The 11865-nt window shown below is 36.2% G+C and overlaps 1 long non-coding RNA gene across 6 annotated transcripts in view; it reads left to right on the top strand.

Moving 5' to 3' along the window:
• LOC138693722 (uncharacterized) overlaps positions 1-8822 on the top strand; it is a 136225-nt gene extending 127403 nt beyond the window's left edge. For all 6 annotated transcript variants that reach the window (XR_011330408.1, XR_011330411.1, XR_011330406.1 and 3 more), the window contains one exon: positions 7734-8822. This is a non-coding gene — a long non-coding RNA (uncharacterized lncRNA). The remainder of the gene's footprint in view (positions 1-7733) is intronic.
• Positions 8823-11865: the final 3043 nt, after the last annotated feature.

Here is an 11865-nt window from a genome sequence, read left to right on the forward strand (position 1 = left end):
CATTATTTAGCTTGTGCCAACACTAAATTACGCCTAAAGCCTAATAGTACATTATGCAACAAGCCTATAATGATAGTAATTAAGAGGCGAGTATGTTTGTTTATGAAACGAGCGCAAGTGAATTTCATAATTTTCATACGAGCGTCTTAATTACCATTATAGGCAAGTTTCATACGACTTTTTATGCTCGACCATATTTTTAACTTGCAATTATTCGGAAGTATTCATTTTATTCATATCTAACCGAAGAGTGGAAGTGACCTTGTGCATCTCTCGTAAATTGTGAGATGTGCGCAGACGCGAAAGTATTGATTTTTTCCGAGGAACAATAATGGTATTGACCTTGTTATAATCTACAGAATAACTTACTTACTTACTGGCTTTTAAGGAACCCGGAGGTTCATCGCCGCCCTCACATAAGCCCGCCATGGGACCCTATCCTGAGCAAGATTAGTCCATTCTCTATCATCATATCCCACCTCCCTCAAATCCATTTTAATATTATCCTCCCACCTACGTCTCGGTCTCCCTAAAGGTCTTTTTCCCGCCAGCCTCCCAACTAACACTCTATATGCATTTCTGGATTCGCCCATACATGCTACATGCCCTGCCCATCTCAAACGTCTGGATTTATTGTTCCTAATTATGTCAGGTGAAGAATACAATGCGTGCAGTTCTGTGTTGTGTAACTTTCTCCATTCTCCTGTAACTTCATCCCTCTTAGCCCCAAATATTTTCCTAAGCACCATATTCTCAAACACCCTTAACCTATGTTCCTCTCTCAAAGTGAGAGTCCAAGTTTCACAACCATAAAGAACAACCGGTAATATAACTGTTTTATGAATTCTAACTTTCAGATTTTTTGACAGCAGACTGGATGATAAAAGTTTCTCAGCCGAATAATAACACACATTTCCCATATTTATTCTGTGTTTAATTTCCTCCCGAGTATCATTTATATTTGTTACTGTTGCTCCCAGATATTTGAACTTCTGCACCTCTTCAAAAGATAAATTTCCAATTTTTATATTTCTATTTCGTACAATATTCTCGTCACGAGACATAATCATATACTTTGTCTTTTCGGGATTTACTTCCAAACCTATCTCTTTACTTGCTTCCAGTAAAATTCCCGTGTTTTCCGTAATCGTTTGTGGATTTTCTCCTAACATATTCACATCATCCGCATAGACAAGCAGCTGATGTAACCTGTTCAGTTCCAAACCCTCTCTGTTATCCTGGACTTTTCTAATGGCATATTCTAGAACAAAGTTAAAAATTAAAGGTGATAGTGCATCTCCTTGCTTTAGCCCACAGTGAATTGGAAACGCATCTGACAGAAACTGACCTATACGAACTCTGCTATACGTTTCACTGAGACACATTTTAATTAATCGAACTAGTTTCTTGGGAATACCAAATTCAATAAGAATATCATATAAAACTTCTCTTTTAACCGAGTCATACGCCTTTTTGAAATCTATGAATAACTGATGCACTGTACCCTTATACTCCCATTTTTTCTCCATTATCTGTCGAATACAAAATATCTGGTCAATAGTTGATCTATTACGCCTAAAACCACACTGATGATCCCCAATAATTTCATCTATATATGGAGTTAATCTTCTCAAAAGAATATTGGACAAAATTTTGTACGACGTCAACAAAAGTGATATTCCTCGAAAGTTACTACAGTTAGTCTTGTCCCCCTTCTTAAAGATAGGTACGATTATGGACTCCTTCCATTGTTCTGGTACATTTTCCTTTTCCCAAATAGCAAGTACAAGCTTATAAATTTCTTTAGATAATGCGCTTCCACCCTCTTGTATTAATTCTGCTGGAATTTGATCAATACCTGGAGACTTATAATTTTTCAGATTTTTTATCGCAATTTCGACTTCAGAAAGTGTAGGTTCGGGTATAAATGGCTCAGCAGTTTGTATTTCAATTTCGTCCCGATCATTTGTATTTGGCCTATGTATATTTAGTAGTTGTCCAAAATAGTTTTTCCATCTGCTCAGGATCGAATGAGCATCTGCAAGCAAGTCACCATTCTCATCCTTGAACATGTTTACCCTTGCCTGATATCCATTCTTGAATTCCTAACATGAATAACATGAACTAATTTTGATATAACCTGGAAATTGATTTAGAATTGGAAAACGAGATGACAAATAATTGAATTTATTTGAATATTATTTACAATTAACGCTAATTATTATAGTAACAGAACATAACCTTCTGTGACAGTATTGAATTTCCTGCCTCCATGACGTTTCCCTCGTCTTTCGATTGCATATCCGAGAATAATCGAAAACCTGAACTTTAATGAATAGGTATACTTTAATGACATGCATTAAAGGACTGCTACCAGGTGTATAATTACTACATTTCGGCATGGTCGAGCATAAACAACTAAATGCAAATAGCCTACATTATAGAAATACAAATACATTGAACCAATATAACTATAATTGTAGCATATACTTGCAACATCTTTTTAAGTGTAGTTATATAAGAAGGAAACAATACATTGTCAATGAAGGTTAGCAATTTATAAATGAAGCTCCTACACACTGGGCATGTTATAAAATGTAAACAAAACATATTGACAAATACAACGATAATACTGGAAAGATGGTTTCAAATTAAAGTGATCTAAATTGTGCAATGGATACATATCTCAATTAAGAGTCACACTTTCAGATTTAATCGGCACACACTCTTGCTTTTTGACATCTTTTGGTTTATACGAAATGAACTATATTTGGACATAATGAAACACAACTCTGAACCCTTAATGCACACTTCAAGTTATGATCACTGAGGGTGGCTCTTTCATAGCCTTTGCTATGTTTCATACCTGAAAATAAAGCTTCACAAACAGAGGCCGAAGCACACATTGAAATTAAAGATGCCTCAAGCCTATGGAGACGAGGGAATCTTGATTTACGAAATGGGCTGTAAAAGTCTAGCAAACTACGTCTGTTCCTGTGACTGTCAGCCAGCTCAATGGCACATTTCAAGTTGTTTAGTTCAGTTGGAGATCTTTGGGAGTATCATCAATATTTATTGTACACTGTAAATGGTGTAGCAAATAGATCGAAATCCGTTTTTAGGCGACTCAAATCTTGAAATCTGTCTTCAAAGTCATTCATAAGAAAACAACTGGAGATTTTCAAGATAACAGCCCGTCTCTAAGAAATCACACGTGCCAACCTGAGAATGACCAGGATCGCCATTGGACAGTCGACGTTCCCATAATGACAGCATATTGTTTAAAGCTTGATACTGCATAACATAATTATCTGTGATCTGTTTGTATTTTCCAGCTGTGCAACAAGTTCTCCACTCATTTCCAGAAACAAATTTATCTCCTCCAATAATTCGAAAAATCTGCACAGAACTTTGCTACATTCCATGAAGTCTGTTGCTTCCCATTCAGGATTAAAATTGTTTGTTGGCGTCAGAGGCCTTCACTTTAACGTGTTTCTTTCCATGACAAACAGGCGTCGACCTACGAGATGCCACTACTACCGAGAAGATACTGTACACGTTACTGCTCCGCTCACACCGTGCTCAATACCTGCACATAGCACCGTGTGCAGCCAGTTGGTTGTCAGTGATTTGAGTTTTCTCATTATTATTATTATTTCTTATCAGTGGTTATTAAGTTACTGTCTCACAAACATTACTTATCTACTTATGGCTTTTAAGGAAACCGCAGGTACATTGCTGCCTCACATAAGCCCTCCATCGGTCCCTGTCCTGTGCAAGGTTAATCCAGTCTCTCATCATATCCCACCTCCCTCAAATCCATTTTAATGTTATCCTCCCATTTACGTTTCGGCCTCCCCAAAGGTCTTTTTCTCTCTGGCTTCCCTCTAACCTTCATTGTTTACTTTTACTTTCATAATTCACTTTCATCTTGTTTTACGACCTAGATATTAATGTAATGACTACTGTAACCTTATTGTATTCAATTAGAATTGGAGTGTGGCTGGGTGGAAGAGAAGGCCTACTGGCCTTAGCTCTGCCAGATTAAATAAATAAATTATTATTACCGTAATATGGATAACATTACAGTACTGGTAATGCTGTAAATCTCATTTTGGGTTTTCTGTAGCACACGACACTGAAGGTTTTTTTGAAAAAAAAAATGGAAAAAATGGTGTAATTTTCAGAGAGAAGGTAGACCTAGTTAGGAATATGAAGAATTCATATAGGACGTCAGTTGGCTTTAAAATATTAGAAAATAAACTGACCGGCAAAAAAATGGATCACTTTGTAAAAATCGAATCATCTATAATAAACCACCAATTTAGAGAGAGTATTATTAAATTGAATAGGTTTTATGACCAAAGAGAGATGTATTCATAGGCGGAGTTATGGAAGGACATGGGGGGGGGCACTGCCCCCCAAACTTGTCTAAACTCTTTCTTTTATTAACATTACAAAATATTGAATTTTCTTTTGTTTATGATTAAGTTTTTGTGCTTAAATTGACGAGTTAATGTCTTCAGATCATTGTCTGGACAATATTTATTTTAAATTTTTGAATGTATAAGAATTTCTATACCTCATTTGTGGAATGGAAGCATTGTAATGTTTCTTTTGTAACATCCTGTACTCGTGTGTTAAAAGTCTGCAGGTGTTCAGACCGCCACAGAGCAATATGAATAACATATTGCACAAAAATGCAGAAAAAAGAAAAGTGATCCGGGTATAATGTGTAAACTTAAAGACGAGATTAAATAAAATAATTCTGTGGTGTTCAGATAAGTCATTTTTTTTGTGCAGATGGAATTTTGTTCCCCAGATGAACACTCAGTTAAATTATACAAGTGAGTGTGCAAAAATCAAAAGAATACTAGCAGTTGATGTGTTATATTTGTGTTTGCAATAAGGGCTCCAAGTTTAATTTTAATTTGTCTCCAACTCATTTTTATGACTTGTCTCCCTGTACCCAAACAGCACAAAATTAGATATCTTCAGGAAAGCTAAAGATAAAAATATTTCTTTTAGCAGTGATACCAGTACGCATGTATGCATGTGTTTGTGTACAAGAGAGAAAAAGAGGGAGATTGTTTAAAATTATGCCCTATTATAATTTATAGCAGATCTACAGTTCAAGCCCTATACTAATAAATGATCATAATCTGATACGCTGTACTGTACCATGGTCAAGCTACAATGAGGGGAGGACGTAATTTTTTTTTTAGTAGGTTATTTTACGAAGCTTTATCACCATCTTAGGCTATTTAGCGTCTGAATGAGGTGAAGGCAAGCTACAATGAGGGGAGGACGTAATTTTTTTTAGTAGGTTATTTTACGAAGCTTTATCACCATCTCAGGTTATTTAGCGTCTGAATGAGGTGAAGGCAAGCTACAATGAGGGGAGGACGTAATTTTTTTAGTAGGTTATTTTACGAAGCTTTATCACCATCTTAGGTTATTTAGCGTCTGAATGAGGTGAAGGCAAGCTACAATGAGGGGAGGACGTAATTTTTTTTAGTAGGTTATTTTACGAAGCTTTATCACCATCTTAGGTTATTTAGCGTCTGAATGAGGTGAAGGCAAGCTACAATGAGGGGAGGACGTAATTTTTTTTAGTAGGTTATTTTACGAAGCTTTATCACCATCTTAGGTTATTTAGCGTCTGAATGAGGTGAAGGCAAGCTACAATGAGGGGAGGACGTAATTTTTTTTAGTAGGTTATTTTACGAAGCTTTATCACCATCTTAGGTTATTTAGCGTCTGAATGAGGTGAAGGCAAGCTACAATGAGGGGAGGATGTAATTTTTTTTAGTAGGTTATTTTACGAAGCTTTATCACCTTCTTAGGTTATTTAGCATCTGAATGAGGTGAAGGTGATAATTCCGGTGAAATTAGTCCGGGGTCCAGCACTGGTAGTTACCCAGCATTTGCTCATATTGGGTTGAGGGAAAACCTCGGAAAAAACCTGAACTAGGTAACTTGCCCCGACCGGAAATCAATCCTGAGCCATCTGATTTTGCAGCCAGATGCGCTAACCGTTACTCCACAGGTGTTGACGGGAGGACGTAAATGATGACACCATAACTGCGTTATGGGAATTCCATGGTTTTGCTTTGTCCCCCAAGGAAACTGTTCTCTCTCCGCCTATGGATGTATTCAACATTTTTGGAGATGAACATAATGTTATAAAATGCCACACCACCTCGTGAGCCACTTTGTATCCCTAACCATTAGACTGTATGGTTTATGATTTTACGACACAGACCAGTAATAAAACTTTCATGTTTTACAATTGTGTGGTGGCCCTATTAATGAATTATCAATGCATCGCACATTGTATGTCGTAAATCAAAATGTTTCTTCAGTTTCTGTTTTCAATTTGATATGTTAAAATGCCTCTTATTTGAGACGACATTACGAGAGCTGTCATGTTTGTTGAAGATGGATGAATCATTCTTTATGCGGTTAATGCTATCAGAAGCATTCTATGTGTCCTACAGTGATTCTATGAACTGGGAACCAACCTCAGACAACCAGAATCAGGCCGTGATAGATCTACATCAACCAAGGAGGACAGGTTTCTGATTCTCTGTATCTTGCGATATCTCCACACGACTGCGGTCCAGGCCAGAAAGCATCTCGAAACAGTGAGGAACATCACTGTGAGTGAGAGAAATGGTACACGAAGGCTCCAGGAAGCCAATTTGACCTCAAAAAGACCTGTAATTTCACCATCACTCACCTCCAGCATAGGGCAGTGTGATTACAGTGCATGCGTCAACACCAGAATTGGACTGTGGACTAGTGGTCAGTGGTGCCGTTCACGGGTGAATCGCGATTTTGCTTTCGGTTATCTGATGTTAGAGAAAGAGAGAGTGGGGAGCAATATTCGCCTTGCAACTTTCCCGAAAGAACGCTGTTTGGATGGTTCTGTCATGGTTTGAGCGATATCAGTTTTTGAACTCAAGCAAAACTTGTTTTCGTCGATGGAGGCGCACCAATATATAGTGGAGGTGTTAGCGGACCGTGTAATTCCCTTTGCATAACTATCCCCCTCCATGCTGCTCACTGCCTTCGTGACATTGGGATGCAGCCGGACTTAAATCCTATTGAACATCTGTGCATATGTAGGAGAAGTGGAATCTCAGGATCTGGTGGTTAGCATGGAGGACACTAGGAGTGATAACACAATACGCACACAGTAACAGTTACAGTGGCTTAATCATTTGTTAATGTAAGCCACAAAATGGATTACTTGAAATTTTGTGTAAATTACAACACTTTAGAACTTAAAATAAACTGCAAACAAAAAGCATTTTGATGACAGGATGAAGTGCACAGGTTACATGTTTTTTTCATTTTACAATATGCCTTAGTCAGAATGAAGAAAAAATAACCTAAAGCATAAGCTATAAAATGATTATAGTTCTTTAAAATCTTAGGTGATCCACTTTTTTGCTGGCCAGCGTAACTAAAAATTGGAAAGAACTGATCAGTGTAGGTAACCTAAAAGTGACTGTTTAACACGCAAAATAAAGAGGTAGAACACTTAAAAATGAACGCAAAACGTACATTTCACTTCACTTAGTATATGCAAGGCATACCAAAAGCCTAAACTAACCTGTCACAGATTTCCACACTACAGAACTTAGAAAAATGCATGTTGGAAATTTCAGTGTCCCGTGCTATAGAAATGCAGACTAATCTAATCTAATGCTTTTTTTTTTTTTCAGGAACAGATTGTGGTTGATAAACCTTGGAAGGAAAGATTTAATGGATAAGAGTATTGACTATTTATATAATAATATAAAACTGTGCTCTAATCATTTCGAAGATGGGCAGTTAGGAACACTAATAGGAACAAGTTAGTGTGGAATGCTGTTCACACTATTCGATATTCCTAATCCGCCTCCTCCAGTAAAAAGAAAATTGAGCACCAGAAAGTATGAAGTATTGCGGAAAAAGTTACGTCAATCCTTTAATGGTGACTCTTTACTGCAAGATTGTGCGTCAGCTGAACTTGATGACTTTACCAGTGATCTCTCAAATAAAATGTGTGATGCTTCCACACAAACAGAGCTTTCTTTGAATGAAAATGACATTATGCTAGCTATGTTACGAGAAAAGTATCAATATAAATCATTAGAAGTTGCTTGGCTCCGGAAAAAATACAAGGAAGTCAAGAGAAATCGGTGTGTGCGTGCAGTTTCAAGAAAAGGTACAGAAAAATAGACAAAAATGCAGTGCTAGTGGATAGTTAATGTTAGATGTAAATGTATTACATTTCATTTATTGATAAGCAGTGTACCTTTGCGATAAGGAAGAAGTCAAAAGATGTACAAAATTATAAGTAGGCCTACATAGCCGCCTGTGTAGGTTAATACAGTTTGTAAGAATAAACAAGTCATGAGTTGAGTAGAAGGTATGAATATGAAGAAATTTTATCAGTTCTATTCTGAACCTTTTTTCAAAGCTTTAAGATAATTAGACAGTGCATTGAAGACCGTGATGAATGAACAGTGAACTCTTTGTTTATGTAACAGACTAACAGAGGACAGATGGAGATAGGATTTATTTCTTCCATTAAAATTAAAAATATATTGATTACTAAATACTAAAAATATCTTAGTTTGTAACATAAAACACCATCAGGGAAAGAGTAAAGTAAGGCCAATACCATATTTCTGTAGTTTAGAAAATAGGCTATTTTAAAGATATGATATGAAGGCCTTGATGATGTTACAAACATATTTGTAACCAATACAGTAGCCATATTGAATTAAATACAGTCTCCATTTTTGTAATAAATTTTATGAAATTCACATGATGTAAAATATAATTACCAACAAAACTTCCAAACGTTATATACCACAACATAACCGAAAAAGCCATACATCACAAAAAAAAATCCTGTTGTTTTCATAAATTTTCTTACGTCTTCCATCCCATTTGAGCTAGGTAGGCTGTCTCTCTTGCTTTGCTTAATGCATTATGCAATGAAGATGGTGGCAGCAGAGTGACCACCATATTGTCAGATGGAGATGCTAAAAATCGCAACATTTGGCTCAACTCAACATTTATGACGATACCAAATTATGAAAGGGGAGTGCATAAACCATGTCGCCAAGCGCATGGGCACAGGACTGAGAAATTTGATCAGAGAGTGGGAGGTAAATGCATAACACTTGGAAGAAGAAAGCTGAATGGAAAAACAATTTCAGCTCTCACTAATTACTATAGAGCTGCAAATTGTAAGTGGCATCCTTGATGTACAGGAATGCAACTCTATCTCAATGCATGTCAACTGACTAGAAACCAAGTCATGATCACTGTCCGATTCCTAACAGAAGCCAGGCTAAGGGAGAGGAGTCTCAGAGTCACACAAAATGAAACACCAGTTGAGCTCTGAAGTAGTGACAAAGTTTCTCTCTATATCAACATTTGGCATGTAATGAAATTCTAGCCAGGTGTACACAAAATACAGATGAATGTGTTCATTCAGTAATCTGGGCCACATGTCCAGAACAAATATTTGTTTCAAAGAAACGGATTGATTTTGCAGTGACAAATAGTGAGCTGACAGAGGTAGCCCAAATTGTATACAAGAGACATGACGAAAAGAGAAAATGCATAAGCAAATGGAGAAGCTCTGAAAAGAGAACGAGAATACAGAGAGCCATAAAACATGCAGAGGATGAAACATGTGATCCTGGGCAGTTGTATGAGTTCACTTGCTGCAGGGTATTTTACAAATTGCCATTTTTCTCAGGATGACATTTTCACATCTTCAAAACACTCCAAAATGATTATTTTTCATCTGATTGCTGTGAAATTTTGCTTGCATATCACTAATAGGTGGTTAACAAACTGTAGTGGCATTTTTTTTGGATATTCACAATATGAACTGGTTAAGGAGCATTTATAACCCTGCAAAACTTAAAAAAAAAGAAAATTAAATATCATTATTAATTTTAACAGTGTAATAACCCACTTCTACATATGTGGTGTAGTGTAGAACAGTCTTTACTTTTTAGTCACGTGGGTTGGACCCTCAGGTCTTGGCGAAGACAAACAGCAGTAACAAGAATCAGTAGTCAGTAGATAATGTTTTATTCTGGTATAAATGTTACAATTTTAAGTGGACTTGCCTGAAGCAAGATCCAGAGAGAAATCACACAGGGATACAATGTCCCGCCTCTTTTATAATATTGGGTCAGGATGTGATGCAACCTTTCGGCCCTTGAGGCTAATTACTTCTTTGAGAAATAAAATGTTTTCTCAAGGGGCGACAGTCTCTAGGGGAATTAGGTATGCTCAGGGTCGTGTGAAAGGCTATGCCACACATATGTACCGTGAAGCAAAATGGATATTCTGAGGGTTGCTTTAGCTGCATGCAAGAAGAGTCCATCTTACTTCCTAATTTTACATGATACATTATACTAGCTCAGTACATCAATTGACATGGTTTGACTTTACAAATACGTTCCTGTGCTGTTACCTTGCATTTACATATGGTACAGACACATTTCACCACACATATAAGAATGGCAAACCTGCACTCAGAAATCAAAAGTAAGGTTCAGTTTATTATTTAAAAAAGTTAAACATCCAAAATCAAATTTTTCAAATTTTGGGGCTCGTCAAATATGCACATTTAAAAAATACAAAATACTTAATAACTTCAGAACCAAACAACCAATCAGCTTCAAATTTTGCATGATACTTAGTTTTATAACATTGATTGATTGATTGATTGATTCATTCATTCATTCATTCATTCATTTATTTTATTCCATAGATCTTACATGAGCAATGAAGCTTTAAGATGTGGAACATGTCAACATTTTACAATATTACAATTACAATTTTTACAAATTTTTATAGTTTTACAATTTAGTAATTTTCTACAATTTTTACAATTTTGTACAATTTTTTTTACATTTTGGCGAGATGTAGTGAGATGAGGTCCGAGGATTCGTCAAAATATTACCCGGCATTTGCCTTTTCGGTGGGGGAAACCTCGGAAAAACCCAACCAGGTAATCAAGTCAAAGGGGGTAATCAAATCAAAGGGGTTGATGCCAAGGACTCGCCATAGACCATCCGGCTTCAGTCCCACGGCTGGGGAAAACCTCCGAAGAAACCAAAGTCCAAAGGGGGATCCAACCCAAGCCCGAACGCAGCTCTGGATCAGCAGCCCAGCGAGTCTGCCGACTGAGCTACATCGATGGCTCTACTAAAAGTATACAATACATAGCCAATCAGATTATTAAATTTACAAACGCAAACGATCATTCATAAGTTGAGCTATATTATAATACAAACCAATTTAATTAAATTTAAGGCATAAACAATTCAACCAGTTGTGATATACAGAAATTGATAATACATTCATGCAAACTACTTCAAATTATAAACACAAACAATTTATCAGTAGAGCTATATAGATTACTATTCAATTTAAAGCATATACAATTCATCGGCCAAAACTATACAAATATATACAATACAAAGTAGCATACTTTCATTAAGCTATACAAGTAGATTCATTCAATTTATAATCATAAACAATTCATCAGTTGAGCTATACATGTTACCATTCAATTTACAGTAGGTCTATATACAATTCATCAGTAGAGCTACACAGACTAGTAATCATTTTAAGAACATATACAATTCATCAGCCAAACTATACAAACATATACAATCAAATTAGTTCAATTTACAAACTTATTTTCGTTAAGCTATACAATTCATATGAAGTAGATTAATTCAATTTATAAGCTTAAACAATTCATCAGTTGACCTATGCAGTATACTATTCAATTTACAGTACATACAATTCATCAGTTATGCTAAACAAAAA

Source organism: Periplaneta americana, unplaced genomic scaffold, assembly GCF_040183065.1.
Source record: "Periplaneta americana isolate PAMFEO1 unplaced genomic scaffold, P.americana_PAMFEO1_priV1 scaffold_19, whole genome shotgun sequence".
Classification (NCBI taxonomy): Eukaryota; Metazoa; Arthropoda; class Insecta; order Blattodea; family Blattidae; genus Periplaneta; species Periplaneta americana.